Source organism: Lycium ferocissimum, chromosome 3, assembly GCF_029784015.1.
Source record: "Lycium ferocissimum isolate CSIRO_LF1 chromosome 3, AGI_CSIRO_Lferr_CH_V1, whole genome shotgun sequence".
Taxonomy (NCBI): Eukaryota; Viridiplantae; Streptophyta; class Magnoliopsida; order Solanales; family Solanaceae; genus Lycium; species Lycium ferocissimum.
Genome location: NC_081344.1, coordinates 45,761,379 through 45,780,124, shown reverse-complemented (window position 1 = coordinate 45,780,124; position 18,746 = coordinate 45,761,379).

Genomic DNA, 18,746 nt, shown 5'->3' with positions numbered 1-18,746 from the left:
GGATACTATCGGCACCCGTCACGACTGGGGGTACGGGCCACCCCCGTCATGGGCGCCATAACACATCAATTGTAACACATCATACTTCGTAACACATCATACTCCCGAACACATCATACTTCGTAACACATCATACTTCGTAACACATCATACTTCGTATCACATCATACTTCGTATCACATCATACTTCGTAACACATCATACTTCGTATCACATCATACTTCGTAACACATCATACTTCAGAATATAGCATAGTGTGCACGATGACATAACTAAAATGACTCTGCGAAAGATACATCAACCATACGCACGAGCAGTCGTGAGTAACCATATGCATAAAAATCATCATTATAGACTCAATAGATAAGTAAGTAATAGACACCGAGGGTTAAGACGATAGTCACATTAAGTTCTTTCGTAAAGTCGTTAGAGCCAAACATAGAAAAGTCTCGGGGGGCCACGGACCGCATTCAACCAATCCGAGCCCGCCATGAAAGTTGGAGATATTATTCGTTATAAAATCTTCCACGAACGTTTCAAGTCGATCCGAGCCCGTCTATGAAAGTTACGGTCGTTCGTAGATACAGAATCCTTTAAGAACAAAATTCTTTATGCAACATTTATTATCCAATCATACAAAAGACTTAAGGACCATAGTTCGACTACATTAAGAATGCTAACATTAAGAAGTGAATAAGAATTGTAAACATGCTCGGGTCTTAAGAATAGAGTTACCCCGAGGCTCGTATCATAGCCTATTTACAACTAAGACATGCCAAAAGAAAGAAAGGCTAGGCTTTACATACCTATTCTACCTCTTATTGGCTACACTTATTCGTCCGAGCTCGTAAGTCTACATTTAAGAGGATTGACACTAACGTTAGCCTCTTTATCGCATACTTACTCCAAGTTTCAAATCAAACTATTCCATATTCGTCGAAAATCGGGCAAGATCTCCCCCCGTTTATATGCCTAGCCCAAATTCTCAATTCAACAACCAACAACAAAAACAATAATACCCACATCAACAACACTATTATTCATACCAACATATTCCATAAACATCCCACACGGCGTTTTTCAACATACAACAATAATACGCACTTCTTCCATCCCAATCAAGGAGTATAATCTCATCAATACGCCAACAATGTTAGATACCATTTTTATATGCGTAAATCAGTCCATCCATATGGCCACAACACGTTCAAAATAGCCCATAAACACAATAACTACAATACAACACTCTGCCAGATCAGCTACAATAGTAGGCGCATATCTAGCCAACGAATCAAACCCAAGCTATACTCTTGAACGCTCCTACCACTCTGCCTCAAATGTAAGAATCTATCAACTCTAGCTCACCTCATCTCTGGAGGAAGGAAGTGGCCAAGGAAGGCCTCCACAAACTCATCCCATACCGCTAGAGGAGCACCCTCACCCCTAGATAACTCCTAAGACTCATACCAATTAACAGCTATATCCCGCAACCGATACGAAGCCAACTCAACAGACTCAGTCTCAGAAGCCTTAATTATCCTCAATGTACGCTGCATCTGCCGAATAAACTCCTGCGGATCATCCTCGGGCTTTGACCCGTAAAACTCTGGAGGATTACAACTTTAGAAGTCACGAAACCTCAAACTATCGGATCTATCCGCATGGTCAACTCCTAGTCCATGCCTGCGAGCTTGCCCTACCACCAACTGCCGCATGCCGAACCGCATCTCTCATGGCCCTATCCTCTCGCCCTCGGGCCGAGGAGCCGAGGCTCGTGTGCCGGGGCCTTCGGGAGGCCGCGCGTGGCGTCCCCGAACCGGAGCGTCGTCGCTCTAAAGTTCCTCCGGAGGTGGCGGTGCAGCGCAGCTCGCCGACCGGAGTACAATCTCGGGCATATACCGGGCACGAGCCCTAGTAACTCTCCGGTCCGACAGAGTATCTCCTGCTACCGATTTGCCCTTGCAGGCCCGTCGCTTTCTTTGGAGGCATAGTCGTAAACACAATAATTTGTTAGAGATGATTATCCCCGATAATATAGCTCGATCGCACGATCTAGTGTAAGAAGGAAAAAGTGACATCCTAAATGTCCTGTAGCTTCCTGTTTATAGATGTGGTGCACAACACAGCGATAAACAAAACTTTACTAGACACGGTCTGTGGACACTCCGAGGATGAACTGCTCTGATACCACTTTTGTCACGACCCAACCCAATGAGCCATGACTAGTGCCCGAGCTGGACACTCGTATACGAACCTGTTAGATATAGTCAGATTGAAACTAAGGCAATATGAAAATTTGTAAAAGCAAGCTATAGACTCATAACACCATATATCACAATGAACCTGTCTCCTGAGGAGTCACAGCTAACCAAAACATAACACAATATGCAAGCCGACAAGGCCGCCACCTATACGGGAATATTCAAAACGAACCATATCGATACAGACGTACCAAGACCTATATAACTCACACATGCCTACGTACATCTAAGAGTATAAAAGAAGTGAAGAATATGACGGGACGTGGCCCCCCGCCGTACTCCCGGATATGCATAAGTCTATATCAAGGCATCGTACTAAAACGACGAAGCTCCGAAACAATGGAGCTCTCCAAATGTACCGAGCAGAAGTCCTAGGCTGGTGGATCACCAACTGAGTGTCTGTACCTGCGGGCATGAAATGCAGCCCCCGAAGAAAGGGGGTCAGTACGAGGAATGTACTTGTCACGACCCAACCCCGTAGGCCATGACTAGCGCCCGAGCTGGGCACTCGTACACAACTGCTAACTATAATCAGCATACGAATGACTTAAACATATACGAAAGTCGGACGTCGTCTCAGTCTGTCGCATACAAACATATATATCGCGCAACAGTCGAAAGGTCGTCGTAATATACACAATATGTCCGAACATATATACACGTAGCCGACAAGGCCCTATGGCGAACGGGATCGCTTCGAAACATAAATCACCGTACAGCCGTACAGTAACTAAACACAACCCATATATGTCTACAGACCTCTAAGGGTAACAACAGAATCATATGACAGGACAGGGCCCCACCGTGCCCCTGAATAGACATACACATATACAACAAAAAAGAGTACTGTACTGCATTACGGGCTCCGAAACAAGGGAGCTCCCAAGACCGCCGAATAGGAATCCTGGTCGGTGATCACCAAAACGTGTATCCGTACTCGCGGGCACGAAACGCACGACCCCGAAGAAGGGGTCGCACGGAATATGTACTGAGCATGTAAAGCATAGAACACAGTAGACAGAATCGTAACGAAGTAAGGAGTATGGAAAATGAGTACAGTAACCAGAAAACCACAAGGCTTGGCTTTGAAACATAAATCATGCATGTCAATATCATGTAGTACATATGCATATACATAACGTGTCCCGGACCTCTAGTGAGGGACTCGTAAATAAAATCATCATATCATCACGTCATCATGTCATCATGCCATCATATATATATATACCATACCCAACACTCTAGTGAGGGACTCGGTGAATAGAATCATCATATGCCATCCTGGCCTCCATCCCCATATCATCACATCATCATGTCATCACATCATCATATCATCATATATATATACCGTACCCGGCCCTATAGTGAGGGACTCGGTGAACAATGCAGTGAAACTGTGCACGAATACATACCCGGCCCGGGACTCGGTGAAAGATGTAGCAACAGCTCGCACGAGCAGAGTAGTGAGAAACCATATGCATATAAACCATCATTACAAACTCAATGAATAAGTAAGTAGTCGACGCTCGAGAGTTAAAACGGTAATCATGTTAAGTTTTTTCAAAAAAAGGTCGTTACGACTATACAAACGAAAATCTTAGGGACCACGGATATGCATCAAACCAATCCGGACCCGCCCATGAAAGTTAAAGTCATTATTCGTTATAGAATCTTTTACGAACGTTTCGAAGCGATCCGGTTTCGTCTATGAAAGTTACGGCCATTATTAGACATAGGATCTTTTAAGGACAAAAAACTTTATGCAACCTTTAAAATCCAATCACACAAGAGACTTAAAGACCATAGTTCCACTACATTAAGAATGCCAACATTAAGAGATGAATAAGAATCGTAAACTTGCTCGGACCGCAAGAATAGAGTTACCCCGAGGCTCGTACCATAGCCTACTTACAACTAAGACATGCCAAAAGAAAGAAAGATTAGGCTTTACATACCTCGTCCGCTTCCTAAGCTAGTCCAAACTCAAGTCTCGAGCTTCCCAAGATCTACAATAACGTTATTAAATGCTAACATTAGCTATAGATACTTAGGGATTTCGCCCCAAACTAGTACTTTATCTACAGAAATTTGTGCAGCATTTCCCCTGTAAACTCAACAACCCCGAGAATTCAACTCGGCCAAATCATTAACAACAATACCAACAATCATATTAACAACATCAACAATCAATTCAAAACACATTCTAACGTTAGTAACTCTTTTCTACATAATTTGACAACATTCCTTTTGCATTCAATCCAACTACATACATTCAAATCAATACCAATGATCTCACATTCAAGTACTAATCCGAAACCATTCAAACAAGATTCAAGAACACTTCAACCAATCCGCACAATATTCAAAACAACCCAACCAATATACAATGCCACCCCAAATTGTCCAAACTCCAATAGGACAACAACAACACATTTCTTTCTTCCAAATTCATCAACTACACCAACAATTCACACGTTAACAACATCATCCTCATAAATTCAAGAAACTACATTAAAATTCTATTAGCTTCTATCACAAGCCACAAACGACCATAACTCCAATTTGAACCATTAAACTTTCATTATCAACATAGAATCCATAACAACATCAACCAAAATGCTAAATAAAATTAATTCATCACTTCTACACCACACAACATATACACGGCCACAACACAACACACACGGCTACAACATCAACACCATACTTTTATAAATTTCATTCATTTCCACACTCCACAACATACACAAACCATGCATAACATATGAAAATGAAGATTAAACCTTACCTTCTTTACCCAACTTCTTCACTCGGCTAGGATGGTGTTTTGCAAGAATAAACGTTTTGCTTGTTCCAACAACTACTCCACATTATAGAGGACCTTCCAATTGGTAGAAAAGCTAGAAGAAAATATTTTTTGATCACTATTTTTTTGGACCTCAAATTCGGCCAACTATGGCCGAATGGTCTCTCTCTCTCTCTTTCTTTTTCTCCAATTTTCTAGAGTTTCTAAGTGTGGAAAGATGAAGATGATTGAATTTGTCATCTTTTATCATCATATATAATTAACACATGTGGCCCATGGCCCACACATGCATACACGGCCATGGCCTTTATTTTCATGAAATATTAACTTTTCAAAATTAACTTTTAACCCCAAATTTTTCTTAATATTCCATGCCAATAAAATCATAAGCAACTTATGCCTTAAAAAAAAAATCGAAGGTCAAAAGTCTCTACCTCGTGTCCCGGAATAGTCTTGTTCTTAACTTATCATGGTTAGCTCGGATTATCCCAATGTACAAAATACGGGATATAACATCCTTCCCCCCTTTAGAACATTCGTCCTCGAATGTTAAACTAGTCTTACGGGGTCTTACAAGGATCTTAGGGGGTTTCCTTTATTACTATAACATGCCGTCTCATCTACCAATCATATATCTTCTTCACCTCCTCTTCAGCTTCTCAAGTCGTCTCCTTCCTGTTATTATTCCAGCACAATACCTTAACAAAAGCCACGTCTTTAGTGCACAACCTTCTTACCTGATGATCCAGTATAGTTACGGGGTTCTCCTCGTACGATAGCTCTTCCGTTACCTGGACAGCATCCACAGAGACTACCCTAGAAGAGTCACCGATGCATTTGCGATGTACGTACACATGAAACATCGGGTGTCCGCTCTCGCATCAAAGGGTAGGTCTAACTCATTGGCAACATTGCTTACCTTACGACTGTTGTAATAATGTCCAACATATCTCGGGTTAAACTTCTCCTTCTTGTCGAATCTCATTACACCTTTCATGGGTGATATCTTCAAGCATACCCACTCGCCAATCTGGAATTCTAAGTGCCGACGCCGATTGTCGTCATATCATTTTTGTCGTCCCTGAGCTGCTAATAGCCGTCCCCTACTTTAACTATCCTCAGCAGGTATAATTCAGAGAAAATCTGTCGTATAAATTCACCCGCTTTTAGTAGCCAGCTAGTTCTGATCATCTTGCTTAAATCATCTCGTAATCTCCCTTTACTCAACTTGCAACCTTCTAGGTACATTATCTCTGTTATAGCCCGTATCTTGTACGTTTGGAAATTCCAAAGTCGTTATGGAAAGTTAAGGGCGAGACCATTTTCAAAAATTATTTTAATGGACGAGTTGCTATAAATATTATTTATGACTATTAAAAGTATGGAAATATTGTGAAAGGTTAAGGGCAAAGAGAGAAATTCACAAAATGGGCCGTGGAAATAATGTGAAAGGCTAGGGGTAAAATGGTAATATTAAGAAAAGTCGAGGGCAAAATGGGAATTTCACAAAAGGAGTTCTTTTGTTCCAAGAAGGCCATATTGGCCATGTGACAAAAATAAGAGGAAGGGAAAACTAAATAAATAAATAAGATGACAAATAAGTCATCTTTGGTGGAATTTCAAGAAAATTCTAGAAAAATAAAGAAAGGGGCTATGTGCTAAAAATTTTCTTAATTGAGGGACTAAAACATAAATATGGAAAATGGTGGAAGGCATGTATATATATATGAGAGTCATCTTTTTAATTCAAGGAAGTGGGAGAAAGAAAGAAAAAGAAAGAAGATGAAGAACAAAAAAAAAACAAGCATATTCGGCCAAGGTAGGGGGATTTTCCCCCATGAAATCTTGCCCCAAAATTATTTTCTTGTTGTATTTCTACTAATTCAAGGGTCCTCTTCAACATGGTACAATTGTTGGATCGAGAAATTCATTCTTTGTTACAAAATTATAACCCTAGCCAAGTGGGAAGTTGAAGGAAAAAAGTAAGATTTAATCTCTTTTTATATGTTATGAAGGGTTTATTTATGTTCTAGTATGTAGAAAAATTGTAGAATTCATGAGAATATGGAAGTTGCGTGGTGTTTATATGTGTGTATGAAGCCGCGTGTGTGTAATGTTGTGTAGACAAAATAAGTTGAATTGTATGTAGTATTTTAGTTGTGGATATTGTGGATTTTATATTGGAAGTGAAGGTTGAATGAATTGGGTTGAAATTAGAAATATGGAATATGGTCGTATGGTTGTTGCATGATGTAGAGACAATGAATTAATTGTTCTTAGTATTGGTTGTTGTCGTAATATATAGAAATGGATGAAAAATTCATGAAAACTTGTTGGTAGTTATTTGGCCGAAAAATGATGGAAGGTTGACAAGTTATGGTGAATTAATTCTAGTTAATATTTTAGTTGTTGTGTTGCAGAATCCATGATGAAAAATGAAGGTTTGATGGCTTAAAATGAAGTTGTAGTCGTTACCGGAATATTAGAATAGTTAATGTGGTATTGGCTTGAATTCTTACATTGCATGGAAAATGTTGTTAATGTAAATTGATATTGGATATTCTAGTTGTCGTCGTTATGAATTATGTGATGAAGGGGAAGGTTGTTGTTGAATTTAGTATACATGAATGATGATGAAATGTATAGTTGTTGTGAATTGGAAGGTTTCGGGTAAAGTAATATGTTAATTGAGTTGTTAGAAGATTATGTGAATTGCATTGAATTGAATTGAATTGAAGTGAATTGAATTGAATTGAATTGAATATAGAAGTGTTCTTCCGGGATAGCCCTAATAATGTTGTTGGATTGGCCGAGTTGAATTCTCGGTGTTTGTTGATGTTGGTTTGGGCCGAGCCATATTCTCGGGACGGTGTATTTTTCGGAGAGATCTTCCGAAATTTCAATGCGTAATATAAGTGAATTTATTTGAAAAGTTGAGACAAGTGAATAACAATGGATTAAATGATTATGTGAATTCTTTTGTATGTAGATTGACAAGTTTGGACAAATAAGCATAATTAGTTGGTCGCGGCAACACTGCATGTAAGGCTTACCCTTTATTCCTTTTGGCATGCCTTAGAGCCAAGTAAGTTATGATATGTATTTTGAGGAAACTACTCTATAATTCCGAGTTTGGTATGATTCGTCCGCTCTCTGCGATATCGGTATCTAATAATCCGGATATGAGTATTCGATTCGAGCACTACGATATAAGTACTTTCCGTCTGAAGTAATCGATATGAGTATTCCTAATTTTGATATAAGTATTCGACGAGAAGTGTTCCGATATAAGTACTTTACGATATAAATATTTTGACATAAGCGTTTTGACATAAGTATTTTGATACAAGTATTTTGACTTAAGTATTTGATATAAGTACTCGGACGTAAGTATTACACTTATAAGTATTCCGATAAAAATATTCGTTATGAATAATCTATTACGATCGTCACGATAGTACGTCCGATTATGCCATCGAGTCTTGGTCTGTGTGCATTTAGTTTCTCACTACTCTGCTCGTGCATATATTATGACTTCGTTCGCCGGTACCCGGGCCGGTTCTGTGATCGTGCGCATTATGACATATTCGGCAGTATGATGTGTTACGGTTTCCGAGACCTCGCCATAGGGCCGGTTACCCTTTTTGGTGTTATGATGTGATATGGCATCTGATATATTCTGATGATTTGATGTGTGTGATATTATGATGTGTTCGGAGATGTACGGAGATTTGAAAACTTCTCGGAGTATGATGTGTTGTGGCACCGGCGTCGTGGGGTGACCGCGTTCGAGCCTTATGCATGACTTTTATTTGCATTCGCACATTTGCATTCCGTGTGTTTGATCTGTCACTTCGTATTTGTTCCTATTACTCGCATATCGTACATATGTTACGTACATCCGGATCCGTTATGATTTCGTCCGCTATACTTCGTATATTTGATTCTCGATCATGATTCTCGCACCGTATTTCCTCGCCTTTCATACTCGCACATATTCCGTATTCATCGACCCCCTTTTCTTCGGGGTCGTTTCACACGCGCAGTACACCCGAGATGATCGAAGACTTTGCTGAAGGAGTTTCGGCCGAGGTTGGCGAGCTCCACTTCCCCCCGAGTGCAGCCGAGTCGCAGCATACCCGAGCGGTGATTTCTCGATTTGTGTTAGAGACTTTGCGGACGCAGTCGTGGGTCCGAGATCCGTGCCCCGCGCGGCCCTTTGCTGGGCGCGTGGCCCCGAACGGCCTATCCGTTTGTACATGTATGTATGTTCGGTGCGATGTACATTCCGCCGCCTATGGATTTGATCTGTTATGTTTGTTACGTTTGATACGCATGGCCGCCTAAGACGATGTCTGCTCCGTATGTGGGGCCGGGTGCCCATCACACCCTGAAAGTCTTTCTGTACGCTTCATGTGATTTGATCTGGAAATTTGAAAGGAATATGTATGAAATTGGAGTCTGAGGGTTCGCTCGGCTCCGTATGTGGGGCCGGGTGCCCATCACACCCTGATCAAGATTAGGGTGTGACAATCTCGTGTCATTTCTTTACCTTTAATTCGAACTCTTCTATCGTCCCTTTGCTCAGATCTTGCTCTCAACTTTCCGGTCACACATTATGTGGCAATCTTTACAAGAATACGCGAAGGGGTTCAAATTAGCCCAAAAATACCTTAGCGTGGCTTCATCAATCCTTATGTTTTACTTTGTCTTCGCCCCTCTTTTCTTACAACCGGTATCGGAATAAATCTGTGGTTCAACCATAGCCACGTCCTGTTTGTCCATAGTACTAATTCTATCTCGGTAGTTTAGCTTAAACCATCTGTACATCTTCCCTTAATGTACCCAAAATCTCGTAACCATATAATTATTACTGAATCCAAACTTTTCTCGTTAAGTATTTGCTTGGTCTATGACCCTAGCATATAAATATTCATAGGCTATTCTTGTGCGACTTGTATAAAATATATTCCATCTTAGTTACGGTCTTTCCTTCTCCCGGTTCACTCTTTTCCCTCACTTTATTCACTCCCTTGACGTTCTCACTTCCTACTATAGGAGGTTTTTTTTCTTCTCCCTTACTACTCATAGGTCGTAGTATCATTCGCGAACAACCCTATTGCCACATCTTAGCTTCTAATCCAGCACAGCAGTGTTACCTTTCACAATGTCTCTGTAAGTTACTCGTTATCGTTCTCTAGTCGTATTCTCCTTTAAGCCTCCACTTTCCAATGTCATATCATTCAAGATCTCTACAATTAATTCTCGGCAAGACTATCTCAATTACCATCCTAGCTTCTACCCCTTTGTCAAGCTTTTTAGATCTTACTAACTCCGTCTTGCAAGAAGTGAATCTTACCGGTAGCCCGAGCAACCGTATCAAATATATTGTAGTGTTGATTGTCTCCATCTTGCACTTGCATCTCTCGCACCCGCTTCCCCCCTATTAGGGTGCACTTATACTATTACCCGATTATACTTTGCCCTATTTTCTTAATTTCCAATCTCAATTAGGCGGCACTTTTATTCCGACATTCTGATCCATTTGCCGTTCATCTACTCACTCTCTTTCTTTTACCAAATATCATTGTGTTAGTACTTCCTGAGCTTATCCTATAGTGAAAACAGCATCAGCTTGCCCTGTAACATTTGTTCCATTTTTTTTCCTTTTCACTTGAACTTCGTCACCCTGTCCGATTAATGCCTTCCATATACCGCCACGTTGGTTGCCGGAATACATATATCCGTTGATATAGCCATGTATGGGATATCATGTGCATACCTATATAGACATAATCGCTACTACCTTGCTTACCAAGTATTTCCAAACACTATTCCAACTCACCCTGATTTTAGAGTTGTGATGCACCTTCTTCCTCTTCACCGGTCTAGTCCGCCCCAGCCTACGCGACCTCTTAAGGTTTTCGCCTACTCTGTATATTCAAATTTCCCTTAGACTGCTCTAGCTTCCCATTTGGCTCTCCTGTGTCTGACTTTATAGGACTTTTAATACACTTCCCAAGGGGTCACCCATCCTAAAATTTCTCTCACTCCAGCACGCTTAACCTTGGAACTCCGATGAAATATGATGCTTTAATACTAGTATGGTAGCATCCACCTCACCGCATGACCCTCATCACATAATCTGGAGTAAATTGAAGTCTTAACAGATTTCGAAACGTTCTCATAACACATCTCCCTCCGAACTAGAAAGGGTCTCTCACACTTCTGACTCCACAATTTCTATTTTAGCCCTTTTCAATCCTCAATATTAACTTCTCACCTATGGATATGACTACTTCCCATCCTAGACTCCCAAATTCCCAATGGTGGTGAACACACCCTAATCGCCGCTACTTATAAATACTTGGCTATCGGCCTTTGCATTTCTACTTGCCGCTATTAAGTAACACTTATACAGCAAATACACATACATAAAAAAATATTCTAATAAGGACTCATATACCTGTAACCACATCTGGTGACGCCTCCTGCTCCTGTCTACTCGCCAAAGCATATATACGGTTCGAAGGACCGCTAGAACTGGAAACTCCGCCGCGGCCTCTACCACGGCCTGCTGGTGCCGGCATACCCTGCCCCATAGGGCGCATAGCTACCGAAGAAGATGAACCAGCAACTGACCCAGTAGGTTGAGCTGCACCACCTGGACCATCCCTGTATGGACATTCCCTCATAATATGGCCTGGACGGCCACAAGAAAAACAAGCACCAGTAGCGAAACGGCATTCCCCAAAATGAGGCCTACCACAACGGGAACACCGAGGAAAAGGTGGCCTCGACTGACCTGAACTCCTGTGCATCTGTGAACCCGAAGCCCTGAAGCTTTGACCGGCTCCTGAATACCCTGTGCTGTCAAATCTTCTACCCGGGAACCGTGGGGGTGCACTTCGTGCTGGCGGAGAAGGATACCTCGTGTATTGCTGAGGCTGCCCGCCTCGAAACTCCCCAGAATATCCAGCCGATCTAGCCCTCTTGGGCTGGCCCCTATCATAGTCTCTGTCGGGCTGACGCCCTCTGTCGGTCCTCCATACCCTGGGCGTGCGCCTGTACCCGCGCAATATCCATACCGGGCTGAGAAGCCATCACCAGACAGCTATCAATCAAGTAACGATCCAGCCCCATCACATATCGATGCATCCTGTCAGTCATATCCGCTACAATAGTGGGGGCATATCTAGCCAATGAATCAAACTCCAGACTATACTCCCGGACGCTCCTGCCATCCTCGCTCGACGTAGGGAATACATCGCCCGGCTCGCCTCATCTCCGGAGGTAGAAAGTGGCTAAGAAAGGCCTCTGTAAACTCATCCCACACCGCTGGAGGAGCACCCTCGCCCGTAGACAACTCTCAGGACTCATACCAATTAGCAGCTACATCATGCAACCGATATGAAGGTTGACTCGACGTACTCAAGTCTCGGAAGCCTTAATTAACCGCAACGTACGCTGCATCTGCCGAATAAACTCCTGGGGGTCCTCCGCGGGCTTTGACCCGAAGAACTCTAGAGGATTACAGGTCAGAAAATCACGGGCCCTCAAACTATCATGTCTGTCTGCCTGATCACCTCCCAATCCATGCCTGCGAGCCTGTCCCGCCACTAATCTGGTCAGCAACTGGACCGCATCTCTCATAGCCCTATCCTCCGCCCCAGGCTGAGGAGCTGGAGGCTCGGGCACGGGAACCCCGGGAGCTGGCGGTGGAGCCGCCCCCTGATCTGCAGCTGTTGCTGCCCTATGCTCCTTTGGTAGTGACGGTGTAGCAGAGAGCTCGGCCGACGGGAGCACAACCTCGGCCGAGCACGGCCCCGGTAACTCTCGGGCTTAGCCGGTCTCTCCAACCGTCGTCGACTTGCCCTTCTGGTGCCGTCGCTTCCCTTAGAGGTATCGCTGAAAACATAACAAGTCGTTAGGGAGGAGTCATCCTGATAAGACAGCTCTATCGCACGATCTAAGATCAGAAGGAAAGATAACATCCTAAATGTCCTGTAGCCTCTTGTTTATAGATGTGGTGCACAACACACCGATAAACAAGACTCTACTAGACACGGTCTGTAGACACTCCGAGGACGAACCGCTCTGATACCATTCTGTCACGACCCAACCCCGTAGGCCATGACTAGCGCCCGAGCTGGGCACTCGTACACAACTGCTAACTATAATCAGCATACGAATGACTTAAACATATACGAAAGTTGGACGTCATCTCAGTCTGTCGCATACAAACATATATAATGCGCAATAGCCGGTAAGGCTGTCGTAATATACACAATATGTTCGTATATACACGCAGCCGATAAGGCTGCCACGGCGAACGGGACCGCCCGAAACATAAATCACACAGACATAGCCGTACAGTAACTAAACACAACCCACATATGTCTACAGACCTCTAAGGGTAACAACAGAATCATATGACGGCACAGGGCCCCGCCGTACCCCTGAATAGACATACACATATACAACAAAAGAGTCTGTACCAGAATATGGGCTCCGGAACAAGGGAGCACTCCAAGACCGCTGAATAGGAATCCTAAGCCGGCGGATCACCAAAACGTGTATCTGTACCTGCGGGCACGAAACGAAGCCCCCGAAGAAAGGGTCGATGCGGGATATGTGACCGAGTATGTAAAGCATAAACAAGAGACGAGAATCGTAATGAAGTAAGGAGTATGGAAAATGAGTATACAGAACTTAAAACCACAAGGCTTGCCTTTGAAACATAAATCATGCATGTCAATATCATGTAGTACATATGCATATACATAATGTGTCCCGGCCCTCTAGTGAGGGACTCGGTAAATAAAATCATCATATCATCATGTCATCATGCCATCATATATATATATATACCGTACCCGGCCCTCTAGTGAGGGACTCGGTGAATAGAATCATCATATGCCATCCTGGCCGCCATCCCCATATCATCACATCATCATGTCATCACATCATCATATCATCATATATATATATACCGTACCCGGCCCTCTAGTGAGGGACTCGGTGAACAATGCAGTGAAACTGTGCACGAATACATACCCGGCCCGGGACTCGGTGAAAGATGTATTGAGGCTGGCACGAGCAGAGTAGTGAGAAACCATATGCACATAAATCATCATTACAAACTCAATGAATAAGTAAGTAGTCGACGCTCGAGAGTTAAAACGGTAATCATGTTAAGTTCTTTCAAAAAAAGGTCGTTAGGACTATACAAAGGAAAATCTTGGGGACCACGGATATGCATCAAATCAATCCGGACCCGCCCATGAAAGTTAAAGTCATTATTTGTTATAGAATCTTCTACGAACGTTTCGAAGCGGTCCGGTTTCATCTATGAAAGTTACGGCCATTATTAGACATAGGATCTTTTAAGGACAAAAATCTTTATGCAACCTTTAAAATCCAATCACACAAGAGACTTAGACCATAGTTCCACTACATTAAGAATGCCAACATTAAGAGATGAATAAGAATCGTAAACATGCTCGGACCGCAAGAATGGAGTTACCCCGAGGCTCGTACCATAGCCTACTTACAACTAAGACATGCCAAAAGAAAGAAAGGTCAGGCTTTACATACCTCGTCCGCTTCCTAAGCTAGTCCAAACTCAAGTCTCGGGCTTCACAAGATCTACAATAACATTATTAAATGCTAACATTAGCTATAGATACTTAGGGATTTCATCCCAAACTAGTATTTTATCTACAGAAATTTGGGCAGCATTTCCCCTGTAAACTCAACAACCCCGAGAATTCAACTCGGCCAAATCATTAACAACAATACCAACAATCATATTAACAACATCAACAATCAATTCAAAACACATTCTAACGTTAGTAACTCTTTCCTATATAATTCGACAACATTCCTTTTACATTCAATCCAACTACATACATTCAAATCAATACCAATGATCTCACATTCAAGTACTAATCCGAAACCATTCAAACAAGATTCAAGAACACTTCAAACAATCCGCACAATATTCAAAACAACCCAACCAATATACAATGCCACCCGAAATCGTCCAAACTCCAATAGGACAACAACAACACATTTCTTTCTTCAAAATTCATCAACTACACCAACAATTCACACGTTAACAACATCATTCTCATAAATTCAAGAAACTACATTAAAATTCTATTAGCTTCTATCACAAGCCACAAACGACCATAACTCCAATTTGAACCATTAAACTTTCATTATCAACATAGAATCCATAACAACATCAACCAAAATGCTAAATAAAATTAATTCATCACTTCTACACCACACAACATATACACGGCCACAACACAACACACACGGCTACAACATCAACACCATACTTTCATAAATTTCATTCATTTCCACACTCCACAACATACACAAACCATGCATAACATATGAAAATGAAGATTAAACCTTACCTTCTTCACCCAACTTCTTCACTCGGCTAGGATGGTGTTTTGCAAGAATAAACGTTTTGCTTGTTCCAACAACTACTCCACGTTATAGAGGACCTTCCAATTGGTAGAAAAGCTAGAAGAAAATATTTTTTGATCACTATTTTTTTGGACCTCAAATTCGGCCAATTATGGCCGAATGGTTGCCTCTCTCTCTCTCTCTCTTTTTTTTTTCTCCAAGTTTCTAGAGTTTCTAAGTGTGGAAAGATGAAGATGATTGAATTTGTCATCTTTTATCATCATATATAATTAACACATGTGGCCCATGACCCACACATGCCACACGGCCATGGCCTTTATTTTCATGAAATATTAACTTTCCAAAATTAACTTTTAACCCCAAATTTTTCTTAATATTCCATGCCAATAAAATCATAAGCAACTTATGCCTTAAAAAAAATCGAAGGCCAAAAGTCTCTACCTCGTGTCCCGGAATAGTCTTGTTCTTAACTTATCATGGTTAGCTCGGATTATCCCAATGTACAAAATACGGGATATAACAGTACTGAGTATATAAAGCATGAAATACAAGAAGAAGATCATGACTGAATAAAAGATTACAGGAGGCAAGTATGATAATCAAGGATACCAATGCACCGTGCCTTACGAGATGAGAATCATGCATATCTATACCATATACCATACCCGGCCCATTATGGGACTCGGTGAATGAAGTCATATACATATATACCGTACCCGGCCCTCTAGTGAAGGTCTCGGTGAAATAATCATATATATATATATATATATATATATATATATATATATATATACCCGCCCTCTAGCGAGGGGACTTGGTGAATAATGCAATGAAACTGTGCACGAATACATACCCGGCCCGGGACTCGGTGAATGATATATTAACAGCATGCACAAGTAGAATATCATGAGCAACCATATACAAATTAAATCATCATCTGAGACTCAATAGAATAATTAGAACGAACCAACACTGGAGAATCAAAGACAACTATCATGTCAAGTACTACTGAGAACGAGAATTCAATTGAGTCATGTATGTTCATCGTTCGCTCGTTTATGTAATTCATGCCAAAAAGAAGGGAGGGATAGCTTTACATACCTTTGACACTTAATCCGTGACTCGATATGTATACGCTGCCCGAAGTACCTCAACCTATATTAAGACGTTAAGAACTATGGTTAAGCTACGGAAAGGCTTAAAACGTATTTCAAAGTTAGTAGCTTATTTCTAGAAAATTGGGCGGCATTTCCCCTATATTGTTCACTTCCCTCACATTCAAGCCAACTCTAAAAACAACCAGAATAACATCAACAATGACACGTCAAAGTTACCACATCAAGAACTAGCCAAAACAAGGTCCAAGAGCACCTCGAAACAGCCCGCACCGTACGCACAATGTTCCAAATCAGTCCACACGTTGCAACATTCAACAATAATCAACATAACAATCACGACATATTCAAGTTATTCCTAATGATTTATAGCCACAACACATCATCAAAAATGACCTAACAATAACATGCCCCAAACAGCCCATCAGCAACAACAACACAGATACATAATTATAACTACACTTTTAATCCTTCAACTCAACAAGAACAACCCCTAAATACAATACAACAATGCCCAACAACCTCATGAACATCTAATCCACAAGAACATAGTACCATAACTCTCATCATAATTCCACAAAATCCAATTCATCTCTCAACAATTTCGTATAAACAACTACAGCTTTAAATATCAAGATTCCTTCACTTTTAACACATAATCAATAACAACAATAACAACCACAACAATCAAGCCCAATTTAATTGAAACAACTCCAATTCAGCCCATTTACAACACCAATGAAATCATGCATTTTCTTACTTCCTATTTCGCTTAATACGAGTTAATCTCTCAATTACAACATCATTTAACTTCAATTATACTATAAGAAGAAGAAATCTTACCTTAACTTAGCTAGAACAGATCCTACAACCACCTGCACCAATTGCACCACTTCTTCTTCCTCAAATCAAATACTAACATTCATTGCTCCACCCCATAGGAACAAGGTCTCCAACTCAAGAGAATAAGAAAGTTGCTGCTCATTTTATTAAGAAGAGGGCTGGAACTTTTTGTCCTATGAACAAGATGAATTTAACATGCTACTTGCTCTTAATTCAACAAGAAAATGAAACCTAAGATATAGATAATATTACTGCCTCCCTTGGACGTTGAGAACACTTAAAAAAAATTACAAATTTTCCTCCCAACACTTGAATTGGCCGTGAGCTAAGTAATAGCCATGGCTGATTGCAAATCTCTCTCAAATAAAGTCTATGAAGATGAAGATGTAATAATGCCTTAGTCATCAAATATATATATATAGGCAAGCAGCCCACTTGACATGTGTCCCACTTTAGCATGTCATCATCCATGCTCCAATTATAATTGTCCATATTTTAGTAGGGCCCACTTAATAATCTGATCATGGTTGTTAATTTCCCACTTTATTAATGTTTCTACATTAATTGTAGTTAATTGGCAAAACCGTGCAATAATAAAATCGGGATTTAAAAGTCCTTGTCTCATATCTCAAAAATAATCTTATCCTTGAACTTATGTCGATTAACTTACAAATAATCCAACGTACAAAAGTACGGGATATAACATCAATCAAGCTTAAAGCTCCCAATCAAGCACAAGTCTAGGAGATCTTCTTTCTTTTGAAGAAACATGAATTGATGCTAAAAGAAATTCAACATGGAAAGAAGAATCTGATTCAACAGCTCTAAACTTTATTCTTGGAATATAGGATCCTCAATATTTCTATTTCCAAGGAGCAAATCTCTTGGGTTGCTTCTTTGATTTCAAGAACCAAAAACGACTTCAAGCTACCAGCTATTCAAGGAGGCTCTACCAGACAAAGGAATCATACCTTTGTCTCATTCTCTCAAGTTCTCTACTTGACTTTTCATAAACATTGTATTTCTGAGTGACCTATAGTGTAAACAAAAAAGAAAGGAGAGATATAGTATAGTTTGTGAGGCATTGTATCAAAAGATTATGAGTGTTTTGAGTGTAGACATAGGAGCTTCATTCAAACAACTATTGTACCAAACCTTTCACAAATGTGCTGCAGAACACACCCTTGCAACCCAAGGGGATTGGATTAGGATTTACATTGAATTTGAACCAACGTAAAATATTTGGTATCATTTACCTTATGCATTTTACCTTAG